This window comes from Cetorhinus maximus, chromosome 7 (genome assembly GCF_964194155.1).
Source record: "Cetorhinus maximus chromosome 7, sCetMax3.hap1.1, whole genome shotgun sequence".
Lineage (NCBI taxonomy): Eukaryota > Metazoa > Chordata > Chondrichthyes > Lamniformes > Cetorhinidae > Cetorhinus > Cetorhinus maximus.
Window position 1 is genome coordinate 97,568,903 of NC_135885.1, and position 24,355 is coordinate 97,593,257.

At 42.1% G+C, this 24,355-nt stretch overlaps 1 long non-coding RNA gene across 1 annotated transcript in view; it reads right to left on the reverse strand.

Moving 5' to 3' along the window:
* Positions 1–233: 233 nt before the first annotated feature.
* LOC144682955 (uncharacterized) overlaps positions 234–24,355 on the reverse strand; it is a 70,529-nt gene continuing 46,407 nt past the window's right edge. The window contains exons 2-3 of the long non-coding RNA XR_013577137.1: positions 19,428–19,537; positions 234–292 (exon numbers count right to left, since the gene is read on the reverse strand). This is a non-coding gene — a long non-coding RNA (uncharacterized LOC144682955). The remainder of the gene's footprint in view (positions 293–19,427; positions 19,538–24,355) is intronic.

The following is a 24,355-nucleotide window of genomic DNA, read 5'->3' on the forward strand; positions in this document are numbered from 1 at the left end:
CTTGTGCGATGGGCCTGCTTCCTGCTCCTCTCTGTTGCCAGATTCCACATCTTGGGAAACCCCTACACAAAGAGAAAGGGAACATAAGTGAACAGAGGTTGAGCAGCCCATAGCTTTGCACACATGAACAAGGTCATGATGGCGCCATGAAGCAGAGTGGCAAATATGACTGCCTGTTAGTTACTGAATGAGTGTTAGGTGTTAGCAAGAAGACAGAATTGAAGTTACACTCACCTTGCTGGGTTGGCATGAAGTTAATCGGCTTTCCCTCACCCACTCCTACAGCCTTTTCCTACAAAAATAGAGCAAATAGATGCTTTCAGCATTTGCACTGAAAACAGGGTACAACCTATACTTAGTCAACATTCCTTGTCGAGTGAAAGAAATGGAAAACATGCAAGTAACTTCAGGAACCACAATGGGTGGATTGTCAATCACACAGGAGTTCTGAGAGTGAAAGGAAGCCTTAACTTTCACTTGGCATCCATCTGGAGCTGCACCATTACTGAGAGAGTAGTGATGGAGTGGTAAGATGTCAGGGTTGGTGCCTGTGCTTTGTATTGCTGGCATGGCATCGTGCTAAGATCAAGGTGCACGATGCAGTCGTGATATAGGCTTATCCTTCCCTTTCAGGAGCTGCCCTTTATTAATACCACTATGGTATTCTTCCTAACTCCTGAGAACTTTTTCACTCGAACTAAGGACATGCCTTAACTTCATTCCCTCTGTTTGTTACTTTTGTTCTACTTTGGAGGATCTTGCAAAACGGCCATGTTCAAGTGCCATCTCTTCTCGCACCATCTCTGGGCTTTTCTTGATGAAGATGACAATTCCTCCAGTTCCTCTAGGGATTCACACAAATGTTGCACTCCCACAGAGCAGCACTTCAGGACAAGAACTCTTTTGGTGCTGTTGCACTTCACTTTCCTCCCCCCACCTTCCAGGTTATGCAGGGGAATATAGGTTATAGTAAGCAATCCTCAAGGATTGAAAACCCATCAACCAGCATAGGCGTGGATGAGAATCCTCCAAGTGATTATTTGGCTCACTTGCTGAATTAGTCCAATTGAACCAAACTGATTTTAAAATAACAGTATTCACACATCCAAACAATGCAATGCCAACTTCAAAATAACAGTACAAATACCAGGGTGCAGCAACACCTATTCCTGAATATGAACACTAATACCCACCCAAACAGTGCAGCACCACCTCTGGAATAACAACATTCACATGTAAATAGAGCAACAGCAACTTCAGAATAATGGCCTTCACATGCAAACAGGCTATCATCTACTGAATGACAGCATTAACACCAGAATAGAACAATATCAACTCTGGAATAACAACATTCACACCTGAATGGAACACCAACTTGAGAATTTGCATCGAAAGGTAGCAACGCCAACTCCTGAATAATGCACAGAATAATGCCAACTCCAGAGTATTACACATAACTGCACAGAGTGACACTTACTCCACACACACAATTAAACAGAGGAACACCTACTCCAAATTAACAGCACACACCTGAAAAGAACAACAGCAAATCCAGAATAACAGCATTGGCAGGCAAACAAAATAACACCAACACCAAAATAATACACATAATTGACCAGAGTCACACTATCTCTAGAATTCTAGCAATCACTCTCAAATTGAACATTAACATCTCCAGAATACTGTTGATACTCATGTAAAAGTCAAATTTTTGAGACCAATATTTTAGTTCAAAAGTCAGGGGGTTGACTTTTACATGGGTAATATTTTCGAGGGATTGATAGGCATACTTGATTTGACTGGAAAAATATTGTTGCAATGGGGTAAAGTAAAAAATCAACAACATTAAAGAATTCATATTAATTCTTTAACATTTATTTACTTTAGAACATTACAAACTATATACATTTCAACACACTATAAATAAATACCATAACAAATTAACCACAGCACTTCATGTTGAAATCCTTCGAAATCACTCTGGTCAACATCTGAATCACCAAACATTCATCCCAAAAGCCTGTTTGCATAACATCATCACATGGATTTTCCTCATCTTCATATTATCATCATCATCATCGGTCATCGGCATCATCATTCTATAAGTAATCGCCCTCTGCACTATCAAACACATTCGATATTCAACATTTCGGAGATAATTTTTTTGGCAATATTGGGATTAAGTTCATTTCATGCTTCTAGGACCCACTGATACAATGGGCTGGATTTTATGGAGAACTGTGTTGTCTTTACCCCCCTACCCCACCCACCCGATCTAAAAGGTCAGTCGGGAGCCCGCCCACAAAAAATCCGGCTGCTTGGCAGGCCATTAATTGCTCAGGGTGAGACTTTCACCCCCATCTGGGGAGAAAGACCTGCCTTAAAGAGCTGCCAGCCAATCTGATTTCCCAACATGTCTGTCGTCCCAGCAGCGCCAGGTTTGAGCAATGGCCACTGCTGGCACAACAGCTACTTCCTGAAGAAGAGGAGCTAATGGAAGCTAGACAGGGTATTAGCGGGACCTGGCTGGCAGGCCTAGGTGAGAGGGGTGAGGAGGGTGGGGAGCTGGGCTTGAGAGGCCAGGGGGGCATGACCTTTGGGAGATGCCTTTGATCGGCACAGGGGACCTCCCTCCCACTAGAGGAGGTTCCCTCCATTTCTTGCCCTACACAAGCTCACCCAGTAAAACCTGCCGGGCTACCTGGTTGGTCTGGGTATCCCCCTGCCATGAGTAAAATAGCAGTAGAGGCAGGATGAGGCACTTAAATGGTATTAATTGGCTACTTAAGGGCCTAAATAGGCTCAAGGTAGACTGGGCGACTGACATTTCCACCAGCCCATGCAAAATGGGAGACAGGCTTGGGGCAGGTGGGAAGGCAGCGAACAAGCCATGAGCTTCATTTTACGAGCCCCCCACCTCAAACCCGCCGATGGTGGGCCGTAAAATCCAACCCAATGTTGCTAGTGAGGGTGCTCACATATTTCCACCCTTTCATCTTCCAACAGCCAATTGTCCGACATCTTTTGGATACTGTCTTTGAGAGGTTATTTATACACACATCCAAGGGTTGAACAACACTCTAAGACTCTGAAGAAGAGTCATATGGACTTGAAATGTTAACTCTGTTTCTTGCTCCACAGATGCTGCCCGACCTGCTGAGTTTTTCCAGCATTTTCTGTTTTTATTTCAGATTTCCAGCTTCCGCAGTATTTTGCTTTTGTCTTTTTGCTTTTAACACTCACTGCTGGGAATAACTGCCACATCAGTGTTGGTTGATCTCACAACATGGACTGCTTTGTCAACAAGGTGGGATCTGAACATGTCCCAGATGGGAAAATTTTTATCCTTGCTTAGACCTCCTGGTCTCAAATTCCACACTTTTGTGATCCATTTCTTGCAACTGCCTTCATCCATCCAGCCTATCTCTTGAACCCGAACAGCAACACAATTCTGAAATTTCCCTTTGGGAGAGTTTTGTGCTTAAGTATCACCATCAGCCTTAATTTTGTGCATTTCACTTTTCAACACTGTGAACCGTGTCTTCTCGTGGTCAGTCACCGTTCCAAGGGCAGCCATTTCACCAATCTTGGTAACAGTCTTATTTGCTGGCTTGTCAAAGTTCTTCGGTTTTTAATTCATATTTCCAACACAGGCCAATTGATGCACATTCTTTTCTCGATGTCAGATAACAAAACAGTGGTATTTAATGATTTTATCACTGAGTTCAGGCAACAGACGCTGTGAAATTTTTGCTTTCTGACAGAGTACAAAATAATGCATTTTCATGAATCTTGTACAACACCCAGCACTCGCTCTGAATTCTGCAGTACCATTTTTCTTTGCTTCTCTAGGGGCATATTGTCTGAAAGCTCCATGGATGATTATATCACCATTTTGCTGATACACATTAGCCCACTCTGCCACTTTTTTTTTCCAGGTGAGGCCATTGCTTGGTCTGCCTCTGCTGACGCATTTATTATTTGGCATCTTATCTAGTTGATTGGATATCTTTCTCAAGTCTCCAATTATTTTCTCGGGAACATTAAACTCTTGCTGCTGCACAATTATTGGGTTCCTCAGAGAATGCTACAACTTATTGTATTATCAAATTGAATGGTGGAGCAGGCTCAAAGGGCTGAATGACCTACTCCTGCTCCTATTTTCTATGTTTCTAACTTTCATTTTAAATTGAGCCACTTAATTAGTGGCCCAACTCTTCCAGTCGGTGGATCGTTGGAAACCAAGCGTACAACTGAAGATGCGTGTCACGACCCTGTGGAAGTCAACAAATGCAGAACAATATGGGAATTGCCTGGAAAGTTTAAATTTCCGGTGAGCAATTCCCCTGCTTCCCAGGACCCAGTGTAAACATCTCCGACTCTGAGCTAGAGTTGGATACTTGGGGCAATTCCACAGTACTTACCTGAACAGTTACCCAGGAAATGTTGAACAGATTAAAACCTAGTCTAATGTCCGGGTACTTCCACGCCCAATCCCCTAATCACCCCCACGTCCTCCAGACAACCCCCGACCCATGACTACTCCACCCTCTGACCACCTAACTACCCCCTCGACCCGACCTGACTATCCCCCGACCACCTGACTATCCCCTCCCAGCCTAACCTCATCCAACTACCTCCGCAACACAATCCAGCCACTTGCCCAGCCACGTGACTACCTTCCGCCCCAACCCGACCTGACTACCCACCCCAACCAACTGGCTAACCCCCAACCACCTGACTACCTCCCAGCCACCAAATACCCATCTCACCCACACACCGACCTACTCACCCAGCCACTACCAACTACCATCTACTCTCCTACACAACTACGAACCTCACCCAACTCATCCACTCACCAACCTACTTACCGGACCACTCACCCACCCACCCACCTCATCCAACTACCCATTCTCCCACTTCCTAACTCACTCACGCATATTTCTGTGACAGCTGGGTTTGGAAGACTCCAGGAGAAACATGCAGCAGCGTCGGGCTGGGAAAATCTTCATGGATAGTGGCATTGCACCTAGCACCCTTGCTGCTTGGAAGATTCAGGCTGTTATTCTTTCACAAAGACATTGTGATAGGTCAGGTGGTATACAATAGTCTTGCTGATTGGCTGGGAGATTGATGGTATAGTTGGTGAAGGAAATATCTAAAGATTCCCATTATCAAATTCAAATTAATCAACCGCAGTAATTATCGGTAAGTAATTAATAATCACAACATGATTTGATCCCTGAAGAACTACGGTTGGACATGAGGTACATGAAAAAAATCTTTTCTCTAGGCCTAAAGTCATGGGGCTAAATTTTACGTCCAGTGGGCGGGCAAGCGCCCGACCTGATCGGGTGGAAAATCATGCACCCTGACATCATCACGTACTCAAGTGACATTTCGCTCGGCGGGCATTCGCAAAAGTCAGAAGCGCATCTGTCCACAATTAAGGGAGCAATTAAGCCCATTAATGGTGAAATTGTCTCTGATTTTTTGTGGCCCGTCCAAACTTATGGTTGGCAGATGGGCAAATCGGCCAGGAGGCCTTTGCATTTTTCTTCAAACCCGATCCAACGGTGGGAGGGAATATCTGTTATGAAATAAAATAAAAATGAAAACCTGTGGGCAGCATTTTTATCAGGTATATTTTCACGTGATTGATTGTGATGCATGGGCAGTTTTTTTTTGCAGTTTTTAAAAAACTTTTATTTTAGCATTTTCAGGTCTGCAGCTTCCTGAGGCAGCTGTCTGCATTCAGCGAGCTTTCTCGCAGCGCTCACACGCGCCCGTGGAAATGTCATCGCTCGCAGCCCCCCCCCCTACCATTCCCCCGCCGGCAGCACTGAGCTTTTCAGCGTGCATTTCACACTGGCTGGTCGTTAATTGGCCTGCCAGCGTGAAATCGCGGTCGGGTGCCGATCACGGTCAGTTTCCTGACTGCTTCTGGGCCCGCGGATCGTGTGCACCCACCAAAGGTAAAATTCAGGCCACAGAGTGGACTTTTACATGAGATTGACTTTTACACAATTATACACTCATATGTGCATCGGAACAGAGCAATACCAACTCCAGAATAACACGCACAATTGTACAAAGTAGCATCAAATGCAGAACGATATTCACATCTGAATAGAACAAATGCAAATTCAGCAAAGCATCATTCACACCCGAAGAAAGATCTACCCATCCCTGAATAACAGCACTCAACACTTATGTATAAATGTTTACACAATGCAGAAGCAAGTTAAGCATTTAAGGGAGAAGGAAGGAGAAGTGGATAATATGGGGCGAGGCCTGAGTGGTGTGTAAATGCCAGCATGGGCTGCTTGGGCCAAATGGCCAGTTTCTGTGTTGTATATTCTATGTAATTCTATATAACAGAATTCTGTACAACAGAGAAACACCTGCTCCAGAATAACACACAATTGAACAGAATAACAACTGCAAGACAAGAACATTCACACGCAAACAGAGCAATACGAAGCCTAGAATAACATACACAACTGAATAGAGCGACATTCACTCCAGAATAAGACTATGCATATCCAGGCAGAACAAAACCAAGTCCAGAATAACATTTTCACCTAAACCGACCACCAACTCCAAAGTAACAGCACACATACACCCGAATATTGCAACACCAAATCCAAAGTGAAAGCATTCAGACCAGAAAAGATCAAAGCAAACTTCAGAATAACAGCACTCACACACAAACAGAGCAACATCTACTTCAATTTAACAAACATAACCAAACAGTACACTACAGGCTCCAGAATAATAGCATACAGACCCTAATAGAGCCAAATCAATACTGGAATATCGTACACAACCAAACATCACTAAACCTCGTAAAGCATAACGGCATTCACATCCAAATAGAGCTACACTAACTCCAGAATGAAACACATACACTACTGAATACAGGGTCACCAATTCCAGAGTAACAGCACACACACAACTGAACAGAACAACACCCATTTCAAAACAGGAACATTTGCTTGAAAAGGATCCAATACTGACTCCAGAATAATGACATTTACCACTTGAACTGAACTTCACCAAAACCAAAAGCAATCACAGCTCACACCAAATCCAGGGGGAGAATTTTCTCTCCATCGGGGGGGTTGTGAGGGAGCGGGCACGCTGCCAATTGGCGCCCATCAGCTGGGTGTTACCATTTTACTTGGGCGGGCCAATTAAGGCCCGCCCAGCGTGACGTGTGCCCAGAAGCGCTCCCTATGTGGGTTGGGAGGTGGGGAGCGGTTGCCTGAGTCGGGGCCTGCGCTCTTTTGCGCACGAGTCCGAAAGAGCGCAGAAATCTCCCTGGGGCACAGAGCTGCCTCAGGGATATTAGTTTAAGCTTAAAAAAATTTTACTAAAGGGAAAAGAAAAATTTTAGGGCATGTCCCCTCATGTGAAACTGTCACATGATCTGGGACATGCCTATGAATTTTATTGAAAATTTTTTCATACCTTTAAAACCCTTCATGAAACCCCATCCCTCCCGTGGATGAGGTTCCATGAAAAATGCGAAGGCCGCCTGGGCTCTTCGCCTGCCCATCAACCTTAAGGTTGGACAGGCAGCTCAGTTTATTGATTTAATTGATAGTTAACTGGCCTTAATAGGGCTCTGACAGTTCGGCGAGCGCGCAGCCGACTCGGGTGCATGCCCGCCAAACTGAAAATTTGAATGACGTGTGGTGACATTGGGATGCACGCCCAATGCCACCGTACATCATTTTACTTCTCGGCGAGCCAAAGATTCTGCCCCAGAAAAACAGCACACAAACCTGAGTGGAGCAACAGCAGCAGCTCCATAAAACCACATTCACACTTGAGGAAAACAATGTTAACTCCAGAATAAATGCATATGGCCAGAACAGAACAATACCAATTGCTGAATAATGCACATAACTAAACAGACCAGTACATATTTCAGAATAACCCACATAATCAAACAGAATAACACCTACTCCAGAATAACCCACATAATCAAGTAGAGCTATACCTATATCAGAATAATCCACATAATCAAAGACAGGATAGTTCTCCTCAGAGAACTATCTAACAGAACAGCTATACTTACACCCAGATAGGGCAACAGCAACTTCAAAATAAAGATATAGCCACCCAAGCAGAGATACATCAACCACTGAACGCATCACATAACTCAAAATAAATAAACAACTTCAGAGTAACAGCTTTTAAACCAAAATAGAGCAACACCAACTCCAGAATAACACACAAAATTGAACAGAGCATTTACAACCAGAATAAAACCAACTTCAGAACTGCACACAATTCAAACAACACGCGCAGACAGATCAACACCATTCCAGTGTATCATATACTGCAGAATAACACATAACCCCAAGCAGAACAATACCTACTCCAGAATAACAGCAATCACAACCTGAAAAGAATAATAGCAACTCAGAGTAACATTCACACATGAACACAGCAACAACTGTTTCAAAATAATACAGCCACAGAGCAGCAGAGTAACAGCATTCACCCGCAGAAGATCAACACCAACTCCAAAAAGAAAAACAGCATTCACACCCAAACAGAGAAAAAAGAGCTCCAGATAAATGTGCAGGTGAACAGAATAACAGAATGCACCTTAAAACAGAGTAACATCTACTCCAGAATAAAAGCATTTATAACCTGAACAGAATGACAACGATTGCAGAATAATTCAAACATCCACATGAAATAACACCTACTCCAGAATAAGAATACCCATAGTCTGAACAGAGCAACAGCAACTCCAGAAAAATACACAACTTCAGAGATGAGCACTCACTCCATGCAGATAACTGAGCAGAGGAACAAATGCTCCAGATTAGCAGAACTCAAAGCCAAACAGAGCAACACCTATTCTAGAATAATGTCATTCACACTTGAACAAAGAAACACCAACTCCCGAATAAAAGCATGCACTCCCAAATAAAGTAAAAGCAACTTGAGAATATACACATCGCACAGATCTACTCCAGAATAACATCATGTACACACAAACAGAGCAATACTAATGCACTCACAGAACAAAACAATACCAAAAGCAGAAAGAGAAATTCCAGAATAATTGTGCACACCTGAACAGAGCAGCACCAATTCCAGAATAACTGTATGCAGACCTGAACAAAGCAACAATAAATATAGAATCACAGAATTCGCATCATCTAAAAGAGTAGCATCAACTCCAGAAAAATAGTAGGCACACTGAAAATATGACAAATTCCAGAATAACAATGCATCCATTTGAACAAACCAACAACAGCTCCAGGATAACTGCATGCACATACAGAGTAAGACCAAATCCTAGAGAACTACAACAAGGAGTTACATTTATATAGCGCATATAGTTTTTTTTATTCAGTTACAGGATGTGAGCTTCGCTAGCTAGGACAGCATTTATTGTACACACCAAACTGCCCTTGAGAAGGTGGTGGTGAGCTGCCATCTTGAACCACTGTAGTCGCTGATCACCCACAGTGCTGTTAGGGAGGAAGTTCCAGGATTATGACCTAGCGCCAGTGAAGGAACGGCAATATATTTCCAAGTCAGAATGGTGAGTGGCTTGGAGGGGAACGACCAGGTGGTGGTGTTCCAATGTGTCTGCCGCCCTTCATCTTCTAGATGGTAGTGGTCGTGAGTTTGGAAGGTGCAACCTAAGGAGCCTTGGTGAGTTCCTGCAGTGCATCTTGTAGATGGTACACACTGCTGCTACTGTGCGTTGGTGGTGGAGGAAGCGAATGTTGGTGGAAGGGGTGCCAATTAAGCAGGCTGCTTTGTGTCAAGCTTCTTGAGTGTTGTTGGAGTTGCACTCATCCAGGCAAGTGCAGAGTATCCCATCACACTCCTGACTTGTGCCTTGTAGATGGTGGACAGGATCTGGGGAGTCAGGAGGTGAGTTACTCGCCGCAGGATTCCTAGCCTCTGACCTGCTCTTGTAGCCACAGTATTTTAATGTAGTAAAACACCCCAAGTGGATAACAAGACCAATATCAATGCAAATATTTTTGACATGCTTGACACAAAATATCAAAAATCTGAATAATGAGGCAAGTTTTAAGGTGCATCCTAAAAGAGGAGATCAAGGTAGAGAGGTTTAAGGAGGAAATTCCAGAATTCCAGAACTTAGAGCAAAGGCAGCTGAAAGTATGGCTGCCAGTGACGTAGTGATTAAAATCAGGAATGCACAAGAGGTCAGAATTGGAAGAACGTAGACATCTTGAACTATTGTAGGGCTGAAGGAGGTTGCAGAGATTAGGGGGGGCAAGGTCAAAACAGGCATGAGGATTTTGTCATACTCATACGATATGGGCTTATGAGCTAAATGTGAACTTATGAAGTATAAACCCAAAATGAACACTTTCCTGTAGAGCAAAATGGAGTTGAGAGGTCAGGTGACCTATTCTTTCCTGTCAATACACATGGAACTGTAATCTCCACATCTGGATAAGTCTTGATGTGGTGTTTAAAAGTGCAAATGACCTTTCTGGACCTATCTTTGAGAGGTCATCAAAATGCAAACAACCCTTCCTGTGGTTGATAGCTGCCCTTCAACTAATTAAAAGGCTTTTTCACAATACTGTTTGCAGAGTCTTTAACTCCAAATCTGAAATCCAGAAAATGGGTATGAAAAGCTTTATCTTGTCAAGAAGATATGTGGGTGAGTGATGCCTGAACTCCATTATCTAATGGTCTAACCATTAGAAACTATTTATGGGGGCAATGTTACATGACAGAAACTAAGTTTCTGATAAGGATATTGAATAAGGCATATTCTTCTCAAGCAGAGACAGAAACATCTAGATCAATGAAGGAAAAAGATCCTGCCTAAGAAACACCAGAAGGCAGTGACTCGGGTTGGCCTTGATCTCTCTACCTTAGGAACTGTACCAGGGCTTCACTAGAGGGCTTCATTATTGTGCCCTGTCTGGAATGGGACAAGAGATATCTGCTACTGCAATCATTAAAAAAAAACAACCAATCCATCTTCCTAAGCCTCCAAATTCTTTTCTTCAGTCAACGAATGACAAAGATTACAGCTCTACACCATCTTAAGTCTTCACCCCAGGGAAAGAAGTATAACAGAGAACTCTTGAAATCCATGGCCTAAAGGGACGTTACTTCTGTTACCACAATCTTTTCCTAAGTGACTGTGTATCTGTATGAATGTGAGAGTGGGTGTAGTTGCGTATATAGTTGACAGCTGAATAACAAACATTTATTCTTCTGTTAACACTTATGAGAAAGCCTGCCATTTATCTGCTGCCGATAGATTAGCACTCAAGGGTTAAAAAAATCATTTTTTAAAAACACTCTGGGCGGGATTTTCTAGTCCCACCAGCATCAGGCATTGTTGCAGGTAGGATGGGAAACACGTGCCCACTCTCTGGTGAGTTGAGACGTGAAGAAGAGAGGAACTATCCCTATCATCTCCCCCAATCCCTGTCCATAATAATTTAAAATTGAGGTGTTATTGGAAGCCAGTGAAATTCAGCAAGCACAGGCAGAATGGGTGAATGAGAATTAGAGCAAGTTAAGAGAGGGGTAACAGAGTTTTGGATGAAGGGTGGAAGATGGGAGGCTCACTAGGAAAGCATTGGAATAGTCAAGCCTAGAGGTAACAATGGCATGGATGGGGGTTTCAGCAGCACCTGAGCTGAAACAGGTTCAAAGCTGAACAATGCTATGGAAATAGAAGTAGGCAATCTTGATAGTGTGGATTTGTGGTCAAATACAACACCAAGATTGGGGATAGTCTTTGTCAGATTAAGGCAGTTCCCAGGGATGGAAAAAAGGCAGGGAACAGAGATTGTGGTGGGGTCAACGACTATGGCTTCAGTCTTCCCAATATTTAATTGGAGGATATTTATGTTTATCCATTATTCGATGTTAGACAAGCAGTGTGTCAAATCAGAGACAGTGGAGTGATCCAAGAAGGTGGTGGTGAAATCCTGACTGTCATTGTTATACATGTGGAACTTGAAATTATGCTTTTGGACAATATCGCTGTGGAACAGCACGTAGATGAGAAATGGGCAGGGGTGCTAGGGTAGATCGTTGGGGAATTCCAGAGTTAACAGAGTAAGAGTGAGAGTGGGAAGAGAAGCCATTGCAGATAATTCTCTGGCTAGGATTAGAAAAATAAAGGTGCATCCAAGCTAGGGCAGTTACAGCTGGATGATGGAAGAGAGGCATTGGAGGGGGATGATGTGGTCAACTGGTGCCGATAGGTTGCGAAGGATGAGAGGGGATAGATTGTCACAGTCACAAAGAATGCCATTTGTGACTTTAACCTAGGGCTGCTTTGGCGCTTTGACTGGGCTAAAAACCAGATCGGAGGGATTCAATCATTGAATTGCAGGGGAGATGAGCATGGATTTCAAACGCAACAACACATTCAAGGACCTTGGAGACGAAAGGAAGGTTGGAAATGGAACAGTATTTTGCAGGTACAGAGGGGTCAAAAGAGGGTTTTTTTTAAGTAGAGGGGCGATGATAGCAGACTTGAATGTACCTGAGGAGGGAAACCAATAAAAATATTAGCTAATGTGGGACCCAGTAAGGGAAGTTGAATTGTCAACAGTTTGGTTGGAAAAGGATTGAGGGTGCAAGAGGTGAACCTAATGGACAAGATTAGGTCAGAGAGAGCGTTACAGGAACAGGGATAAAATCTAGAGAAAGATGCAAGTTTAGGGCTAAAGCAGTGGCCACTTTTTAGATGTTTATTCTAGCATGCTAAGGAAAGGGAGGGAAGAGACAGAAGCAGTTAGGTGGATGGTCTTATCGTTGTGACAAAAAGTGCCATGAGCTCCTAAAATGTATTGTTTGAGGTGTGGTCAAGGGAGGCCTGTGTAGTGTTTTTTTTTTAATATCCATTCATGGGATGGGGGTGTTGCTGGCTAGGCCAGAATTTATTGCCCATCCCTAATTGCCTTTGAGAACTAAGTGGTTTTCTATGGCATTTAAGAGTCAACCACACTGCTGTGGGCCTGGAGTCACATGTAGGCTAGACAATCACTTTTAAAACAATTGTTTAGTGGTCATCATTAGACTTTTAATTCCAGATTTTTTATTGAACACTAATTTCACTATCTGCTGTGGTGGGATTCAAACCCAGGTCCCCAGGGCATTACGCTGGGTCTCATGAATTACTTGCCCAGCAACAATACCACTACACCACCACCTCCACAGAGAAAAAAGTGCAGGGATCATCTTTCTATGGGATGACCTTTGAATAGAGAGCAGTTTTAATGATGGAGAGCATAACCCAATAATACTTTGGTCTAGCCAGATCTGGCAATGGATGGTTAAACCAGTTGTTTGCCAAATACATTCAAATCTGTCTTCCCTTGACTTAAGGGAGCAGATATGGTGGTATACTTGGGGAATGACTAGGGTGAGTGAGAGCAATAGTACTAATGGAGCCAAGTTTATTAAAGATAGTACAGAGAGTATGATTTTAAAAATTGATAGTTGAAATGACATGAAGAATTGTCGGCCAAAGGTTAGACAGTTGGGAATTTGAAAATGCTGTGCAGAGTGACTTGAGGGAGTGGGATTTTTCAGGGATGGACAAAGAAAGAAGTGGGTTTCAGGAAGGAGAAGTTCAGTATTGGGGGAAATGATCAGAGATTGTCAGTGAAACGAGAAGATATTTCAGTAAAAATCTTGTGATACTTGGGTGAGCAGTGTAGAACAAAAGTTTTAAATGAGGGGCTTGAAGGGTACTTCAAAGTGAGATGCTCAAAAGAGGAGAAGTTGGCAGAGGAGTAGGAAAACAGATCAAGGTGTGACTTAGAAATAAGAGCAACACCCTCATCTGACCAGGTTGAGTAGGGCAAGTGGTAGAAGGTATAGACTGGTGGTGAAACTTCATTAGGGGAAAGGTATCATTGCCCCTCAACCATGTTTCTGTCAAGGGCATAATGCCAATGTGGTCATCCACAATAAGCTCCTGGATGGCAAGGGCTTTATTCATAAGTAAATATACATCTTTGAGGGAGAAGTGGAGAGGGGCAGAGATAGCCGATCTACTGGCAGATTTCACATGGTCAGAGCTGGGATTAATGAGAGAAATTTACCCAGTATACACTCTGTATCGAATCAATAAACTATATAGTAACAATAGCATGTGCGGAAAAGCTTAAAAATTGAATGAATTAGCTGAGAGCCCAGAAATGTATTAATCTGTTGCAACAGGTGCTCAAAAGGGAAAACATTGTTTGATTGCCAGCTTTTTCTCTTCAATATATTTTGTAAATTGCTCTATGTTTATTTTTACAAGAAAATGTCAAGTGCTTGTAGTTTCTGCTATTGATATTCTAAATGTCTGGTTGATTAACAATTTTATAGCTTGGCAATATTAGCCTCAGCAAGTCTGCAGGGCCAGTACGGTGAGGAGAGAACAGGATGGGCCAATTGAGGTTGTTGCTTTAGAGGACACCCAGAGATGTATATGCGGAAGCTCTTGGATTATTTAAGTGGTAGTTAATCTTGGGTTGGTGGTATGAGAGTAGGGAAGATGATGAATGCTGAAGAATTGGGGTTTATGAGGACAGATTACCCAAGGGAAAGAAAGGAAGCATGATGATGGGAGAAAAGAGAAGAAGGGAGAGGAAAGGGATTGTAGAAGTGATGGTGTCCTTCTTCTGCACTGTAAAGATTCCATGATTCTATGACTCGAGTTCGGAGCAGTAGCCAATTTAAGCTACATATGTGGCAAGGTTCCATGCTAGATCAAGACAACTATGCTTTGAAATACATGGGGAACAGAGAGAAGGTAACATATGGGTAAAACTAAATTTAAAGTTAAAGGTTTGTAAAGTCCATGTAGTGAACTCAGTGATGATTTGATGACCAGGTGCTGAGGCAGGCGAATGAGACAACAGGCATTTTGACATACAGAACAATGAGATGTACATTTCCAAAAATTTAGTCTTTTCTGTGTCCATATTAACATAGCTGTTGCTGGAACCAAGACTTCCACTGGTGCATGTGGATGATCCTCAGGGATCAATGAAGATAAACCTAACAGCTGAAATAATGAGGTGTCATTTCTTCAATAGTCAAACAGTAGATCAAAGCTTTTATTCAAACAATTGGCTGAGTTATGAAGATGAAGTCTCATGAGACCATGAAGCAATTTCTTCAATGACAGTTTCTCCTGCTTAGTCTACACAAGGAGAACAATGACAGCTCCTGATGGATCAATGTCAATATCGTTACTGTTAATTTCAGTTACTCTAATGGTTGAAGTGATTAAATGATAGCAACATTTCATCCAAAGGACAGATACGGTCCAACTAGTTCTCATTTGCAATGATTATCTTCTTAGACAACATCTCCTCCCCGGTGATGTAAGATGTGAGATTCCTGGCACCCCTTTAGCCAAACCCCAGTTCAGCCAAAGAGGCCCAAGATACAACCTTAGTGCAGTGGAAGCTGAGGAGCACCACTACAGATCACTGTTAGAACAGCCATGTTCCAATTATTTTGAATCAATTCAAAACTCCAGAATAAGAGCATACAAACCCGATTAGGCCAAGACCAACTTCAGAATAAGATCATGCACACCAAGAGGTGCAACAGCAAAAGAAACTCCAGAAAAACAGCACATTGCACCAAACAGAACAGTTTAACAGTATCCACACCAGAACAAAGAAAGACAGAATTGAATCTAAAAGGAATCACACTTGCAAATAAACAAGACTGGCTCTGAAATGTCGTCTTTCATACAGAATAATACCAACTCCAGAATAACAGCACTCAGAATAACAACACTCACACCCAAACAGAATGGCATGGGGCTGGATTTCCACAGAGTTGGGGAAATTCCGCAGGTCTTTAAAAAATGGTGGATGGGTCCCAGTTCCAGGATTCCCACCCCAATTTTCAGCACCCCAATTTTTGCTAGCTCAGGAGAAGGGTGTGGGCAGTGAGCTCACACCCTGCATCCAGACCAGGCTGGCTCCATTGCAGGGATAGGCATCTCCTAACACCGCTATTTTAATGGAGTAGGGCCAGCTTCTGAATGACTCATGGGCCATGACACCTCAGAGGAGTCACGGACAATAATCTGGATGTGGGAACCTTTTGAAAGATAACTTCAGAAGGTATTACTCATGCCCCCCTGCCAACTCATGCCTCCCACCCACCCCCATAGCCCTTCATACCCTCCATGCCAATGCCTGTCCCTTCACACACCCCCAATTGCCCCATATTCCCTCCATTCCAACCCATGTCCCATCACTCACCCCCAATGGTCCCTCATACCTTGCTAACTCATAGCAATTCCATGTCCATTTACCCAGTATACGCTCTGTACAGAATCAATAAACTATATAGTAACAGTAGCATGCGCGGAAAAGCTTAAAAATAAGTCTAATTGGCTGAGAGCCCAGAAATATATTAATCTGTTGCAACAGGTGCTCACAAGGGAAAACACTGTTTGATTGACAGCTTTTTTTCTTCAATATATTTTGTAAATTGCTCTATGTTTATTTTTACAAGAAAATGTCAAGTGCTTATAGTTTCTGCTATTGATATTTTAACGGTCTGGTTGATTGACAATTTTATAGGGTTGTAGTACAGAAAATTATGAATGGCTGTTTTTTAAGCTTTTCCAGACATGCTATTGTCACTGTACAGTTCATTGGTTCTGTACAGATGTATACTGGTGAATGGGCATGTAAGTGCTATGAGTTGGCGGGCAAGGTATGAGGGGGGCATAGTTGGCATGGATGGGGCATGGGGAGGGGGTGGGGAGGGTGAGCGGATGTGAGGGGTGAGAGCTAGAGGGTCCAATATTGAATAAAAACAGCAGGGGTGAAGTCTCAGAAAACAGAGGGAAGTTTTTTAACCTTGACACTTGGCAGCTCCTATGGTTGCCTCCGATCTGCTTCTGCAGGCAATGGACCAGACTCCAGCACGCACCTGCACCTTTGAATGAAAATCACGCCTTTCGAGGCACTTTTTCCCCGAGGCAGGCATGCCAAGCTGAGAAATTTCCCAACTCCCGCTACCCACTTTTAACATGAAAGTCTAGCCCATCAGTTCCACAATAACAACATCCAAACTCAAAATGAATGATAACAACTCTAGAATAACAGCATGCACGACTGAACAGAATGACACCAAGTTCAGAGTAACAACACCCAAGACAACAAACAGGTCAATGCAAACCAAAGAAAGAGAAAAGCCTGATCAACAGCACACACCCAAACAAAGCAACACCAAGTCCAGAATAAGAGCATTCACACATGAGAAGAGCAACAATAGCTTCAGAATAACATGCACTTAAATCAGAGAAATAATTGCACAATAAGAGCATTCACACCCAAATATCACAAAACCAACTCTGGAATAACAGCATTCATACCTGAATAGAGCAACACCTACACCAGAATAACACACACAACTAAACAGAGCAACACCTAAACCAAAATAACATACACAACTGAACAGAGCAACACCTACACCAGAATAACACACACAACTGAGCAGAGCAACACCTACTCCAGAATAACACACACAACTGAACAGTGCAACACCTACTCCAGAATAATAGCACTCACATACCCAGAGTGACACAATCTCCAGAGTAACAGCATGCACACTTGAACAGAGCAATACCAACTCCAGAACAAAAATACTCTAACCAAACACCAATTCCAGGATGACCACCCATGCACCAAAGCAGAGTTAGAGCAACTGTAGAATAACAGCAAACACGACAACAGAGCAACACTAACTCCAGAGTAACAGCATTCAGATTTAAAACGAGCAACATCAACTCTAGATTAATACACACATCGAACAGAGCAACCTCAAATCCAGAATAACGGCATGTACACCCAATACAGCAATTCCTAATCCAGACTAACAAACAGATAGGACAGAGCAACACTACCGCCAGAATAACAACAAACACACTCAAACAGAATAACACCAACTCCAGAGTAATGACACGCACACCCGAACAGAGTAACAGCAACTCCAGAATAATGGCATGCACACCCAACAGAACAACTAATCCAGAGTAACACACACAGAATAAAGCAACACTACTATCAGAGTAACAAACACACTTGAACACAGCACCAGCTGGAGAGTAACACACACCAACCAAAGAGCAGTGCTAATTGCAGCATAACAGCATTCACAGCCAAACAGAGTAACACCAATTTGAGAATGATGGCATGCACACCCTAATACAGCAAGTCCTACTCCAGAACAGCCCACACACAGAGCAGAGAAAGACCATGATCAGAATAATAGCATTCACACCTACTCCAGAATAACACACACACACTACCTACACTAGAATAAAACTATAAAATAACACTCGAACAGCGCAACAGGAGATCCAGATTGATAACATTCACAATTAAGCAGAGCAATCTCCGAAGCAGCAAGCAGCATTTACACAAGTACAGAGCAACAACTCCAAAAAAACAGCACTCCAAAATACCCATCAAATTCATGATGGCCACCCACACATCAGAACAGAGCAACTTCAAAATAATAAAATCATACGCACGAACAGAGCCACAGCAATGCCAAAAAAATAAACACTCGCTAACAGAGCAACGCCTACTCCGAAGGCAATCGCACGTGAACAAAGCTAGAACTCTCAATTAACAATACTCATACACAATCAACATAGCAACAACAACTCCAGAATAATAACATTTACACACGAACAGAATGACACCAACTCCAAAATAACATCACTCACATGAACAGAGCAACACACACTCCAAAATAGCAGTATTCACAAACCCAAACAGAATTACATCAACACCAGCTCCAGAATAGAAGCTTGCATACTGAGAAAACAACATGAACTCCGGAATAACAGCATTCACAAGCAACAGAGCAACAACACTTCCAGAATAACAGCATTCACACACCTTAGCAAAGTAACATGAACACTACTCACAACCAAACTGAACAAAACTGCCATCAAAATATAGCCCTCACACAATCAAATACAGCAAAACTAACTCTAAGATAACAGGAGTTATATTTGCAATTAGAGTAAAACTGACTGTAAAACAAACACCTTTCATACACCTGAAAAAAATCAATATTGACTTCATAACAACAGCATTCACACAACCAAATAGAGCAAATCAGACTCTAATGTAACGGCACACACGCCCAAGTAGAATAATCAGGAAACCAAGACATAAACCCAAATAGAGCAATATTTGTACCAAAATCACATCACTCACACGCCCAGGCAGAGCAAAAAAGCATCTAAATAACAGCACTCACAAACCTGGATGCAGCAATACCAACTCCAAAATCACATCACTCATACACCCGAGCAGAGCAACGTGGAAATAAAATCATAAAAGATAGTCAATATGGATTCATGAAGGGAAAGTCTTTCCAATCTAACTTACTGGTTTTCTTTGAGGATGTGACAAAGGAGCTTGATCGGGGTAAGGCTGTGGTTGAAGTATACTTGGAATTCAGTAAGGCCTTGGATACTGTTCTTCTGGCCAAGCTGGTACTGAAAATAAAGAAAGCGGGTATCAGTGGAAATATTTTACAATGGATACGTAATTGGTTGACCGATAGAACCCAGAATGTACTGGTACATGGATCATAAGCAGCCTAGGAGAATGATACCAGTGCGTGCCCATAATGGTCTGTTTTGGAACCTCTTTTTTTACTATCTTCATAAAAATCTGGAGCTAGGAGCTACAAGCACACTGGCTAAATTTGCAAATGACACAAAGCTAATGAAGGTGGTAGACTCAAAAGCTAAGCAGGATAAACTAAGGAGGATTAAAAATACTTTGAAATTGGGCAAACAAGTGGCTGATGAAATTCACTCAAGAGAAATGCAAAGTGTTTCACAAGGTGTCAAAATATCTAGGTGTATTACTTAAAAAGAAATAAAAGATTATGTATGGAAAATGAAAAAGAGATCTGGATAATAAATTGAAGCGATCACAACAATGTTCTGTGGCAGTGAGTAAAGCAAATTAGATGTTGGAATATATTAAAGTCAATATTGAGCCAAAAAAGCTAGGTAATTTTGCCACTTTGTAAATCATTGATGTGACTGTACTTAGAATATATGCACAGTTCTGATCACCACTGTAAAGAAAGGGCATTGCAGCTCTTAAAATGTTACAAAAGGGGGCAACCAAAATGATGCAGCTGATGAAGGGATTGGATTATTATGTAAATTGGGTGTTTTATTATAGTTGAAGAGAATTCTGAGAGGTGATATGATTGCTGCTTTTAGGAATCTAAAGGGACTAGATAATGTAAATCATGACAAGATGTCTCACCTTGTCCAAAACAGAAGAACTGGAGAAAATGGCCTGCACTCGAAGGGGGGAAAGTTCAAAAGTTATCTATGGAAACTGAGTGAGTGGTCAATCTATAGAACCGGTTCTTTAGGGAGATGGTGAAAGTGGTTGAAATTAATTAATTCGAAGGAAAACTAGATATTTCTTTCATAAAATAATATTTGGGGTACACTATATGAGTAATTTGAGACTTGACAAATGGTAAGTGGAGTATGCCTGGGAAGAACAAATGACTTTGGATCCATATGCCAGGATTTTCCTGTTGGCGATTTGGGGGCAGGGCCCGCTCGCCGACGGGAAAATGATACGGGATAACATCGGGAGGAAGCCCTGACGTCATCCCAGTGCCTTTAAATTTTCAGGAAGGCGGGCGGACAGCGAAATCAGCTGTCCACCCGCCGACCTGTCAATGGCCAATTAAGGCCATTGACAGGCTAATTAAAATTGTTAAAGGCCCTGCCCGTCCAACCTTAAGGCTGGCGGGCAGGCCAGGAGCCCCGGTGGGCTCCTGATTATACATGAAACTTCATCCACTGGCGGGATGAGGTTTCATGTCCGTTTTTAAAAAGTTTCATAAAGTTTATGTGTTTCTTATTAACATGTCCCATCTCATGTGACATGGTCACATGAGGGGGGCATGTTAATAATTTTGATATTTTTCTATTTTTGGAGTTTTTTTTAACCTGTCAGTAATCTCCCTGAGACACCCACTCAAAATGGCAGTGGGCCCCGTTTCGGCTGCGCAGTTCGGTTGCCCACCCGCCACCGAGCCGGTGGGGCCCGCCTGTCCACCAAGGGCAAAATTCTGCCCATAGTTTCCGAAGTTTTCAACTACTTGGGTATTCCTCAACTCCTGTTTTGATCTGCTGTAGACTAATTTATGAAGATTGATTGTCATAATTAGTCAACAAGTCCATTAACATTGTATCATGTGACTATCAGGATGGTAGAAGACAAACTAGATATACTTGGCCTTTTTTTCACCCATCGATCCTTGTGTTTCTAGCAGTAACCCTAAAGTGACGGAACTCCTGCAGTCAAACAGATATAACCAACTCTAAAATGACAGATCTCATATATCTGAACAGAGCAACGCCAAACCTAAAATAACAGAACTCAAAAGCAAAGTGAGCAATATTGACTCGAAAATAACTTGTGTACCTAAGCAGAGTAACACTGACTCTAAAATACCATTACTCACACACTTAACAGAGCAACACTGATTCTAAATTAACAATTAAAAACCAATTAAAGCAATACTAATTCTAATATATTATCCCTCATAACACACAAGCCCAGAAACACCCCACATGCAAACCTGAACATAGCAATATTAACTGTACAATATCACCACAAACCCACTAGTAGATTTCTCAAATGACACACACATTCCCAAAGAGAGCAACACTGACTCTAAAATAACAACACTCACACGACTGACTCCAAAACAAACGCACTAACAGAGCAAAGCAAACTCTAAAATAACAGCACTCACAAGCATAAGACAGCAACACTGACACTAAAATAACAGCACTTACCCACTAGAACTGAGCACAAACAGTATAAAAGCCACTCACACACCAGAACAGGGCTACTCCAACTCTACAATAATAGTAATCACATTCCTGAACAGAGCAACACCAACTCAATAACATCACTCACACATCCGGAACAGAGCGACACCAACTCCGCAATAACAGTAATCACTCTCCCAAACAGAGCAAGACTTATTCAAAATAATAGCACTCACTCGCCTGAAGCGTGCAACACGAACACCACTCACAGACCCAAAGGCAGCAACACCAATTATTAAACAACGGCATTCATGCATCCGAAGATAACAATACCAACTATTAAATCACATCATATTCACCCAAACAGAGCAAAACAAACTATAAAATATTAGTACTCACACACCATAACAAAGCACCAGTGACTCTACAATAACAGCATACACACAGCTAAGCCAAGTGAGGCTGTCTTTAATGTAGCGCGCCACACACATCTTAACCAAGCAACAACAATTCTAAAATAATACCACTTCCCGAACAGAGAAACACCAGCTTCAATAACATCAGTGTGAGGTGGTACATTCTGGTGGGAAGAATGAAGAGGTCACGTACTTCTTGAGAAATATGTATCTATATAGAGTAGAGGAGCAAAGGGATCTGGGGGTACATAAAAGTAGTGATGTAGGTAACTAAAGCCTTATAAAAACAAAAACAGCACTGGGGTTGATTTTTAAAAAATAGAACTGAAAAGCAGAGATGTTAAACCTGAGTTGAACCTTGGCTATATCACACTTGGAGAACTGTGAATATTTCTGATCTCCTTAATATAAAAAGGATATGGAGGCATTGGAGGTGATGCAAAAATGATTTACTAGAATGATCCAGAACTGAGGTTATACACACAAGGAAAGATTGAATAGGCTGACGTATTTTTTATAGAAAAGACTGTGGACTGATCTAATAGAGATTTAGGATTGTGAACGGGTTTTAAAGGGCAAATTTAGAAAACAGGATCCCAATTGTGGGAGAGACCAAAACTAAATATAAGACAGTCATTAATAAATCCAATAGGGAATTCATGAGAAACTTCTTTACCCAGAGAATGGTTAGAATGTAGAACTCACTACTACAAGGAGCAGATGAGGTGACTAACATAGACACATTAAAGGGAAGCTACACAAAGTAGAAAGGAATAGAGGGTTATGTTGAATGCATTACATGAGGAAGGATAGGAGGAGGCTTGTGAAGAGAATAAACTCCAGCATGGACATTTTAGGATGGATAGCCTATTTCTTTGCAATAAACAGCATGTCAGCAACACCACACACATTCCCGAACAGCGCAATACAGCCCCTAAAATGAAACAGCTCCGCTCACACACCCAAACAGAGCAACACAAACCCTAAAATAGCAGCTCTCACACTCCCAACAGAATAGGACAGTATCTAAAATAACAGGTCTCACATTCCCAACACAGCAAGACTGAATCTCAGATGACAGTACTATCACTTCTAAACAGATCGAGCAGGATGAACCTAAAATAGCAGCTCTCATATGAACAGAGTAACACCAATCCTAAAATAACACCACTCACATGACAGAATTAAGCAAACAGACTGCAAAATAACAGCAGACACACACACCCAAATGGAGAAAAATTAACTAAAATAACAGCACTCACAACAGAATAAAGCAAAGCAAACTATAAAATAGCTGCACACATATGCCAAAACAGAAGAAAACTAATTCTAAACTGCAGGGGATTTTTTTCCCAGTGTCCTGGCCAATACTCATCCTTCAATCAACATCACGAAAATAGATTTTCTGGTCATTATCACATTGCTGTTTGTGGGAGTTTGCTCCATACAAATTGGCTGCTACATTTCCTACATTACAACAGTGACTTTCAAAATAGTACTTCATTGGCTGTAAAACGCTTTCAGAAGAGCTGTTGTTGTGAACTGTACCATATAAATGCAAGTCTCTCTGTCCTTTCTAAAATAACAATTTATGTATACACATCAGAACAGAGCAAAATAATTAATAAAATAGCAGCATTTATTCGCCAAGCAGATCCAAATGAATGGGAAATGGTACCACTCACACACCCAAAAAGAGCAATACCAACTGTTAACTAATGTCACTCATTCACCCAAACGGAGCAACACGAACTTCGATATAGGTAAGTGAGAGACGGTAGTTTGATACGAAGGATGAGGAGGCCACATACTCCTTGGAAAATGAGATAAAAACAAAAAGCTAAAAGATACTGCGGATGCTGGAAATCCAAAACAAAAACAGAATTACCTGGAAAAACTCAGCAGGTCTAGCAGCATCGGTGGAGAAGAAAAGAGTTGACGTTTCGAGTCCTCATGACCCTTCGGCAGAACTGAAGTATAGTTAGGAGAGAGGTGAAATATAAGCTGGTCTAAGGTGGGGGGCGGGGGGAGAGAGAAGTTGAGGGTGGGGTGGTTGTGGGGACAAGCAAGCAGTGAT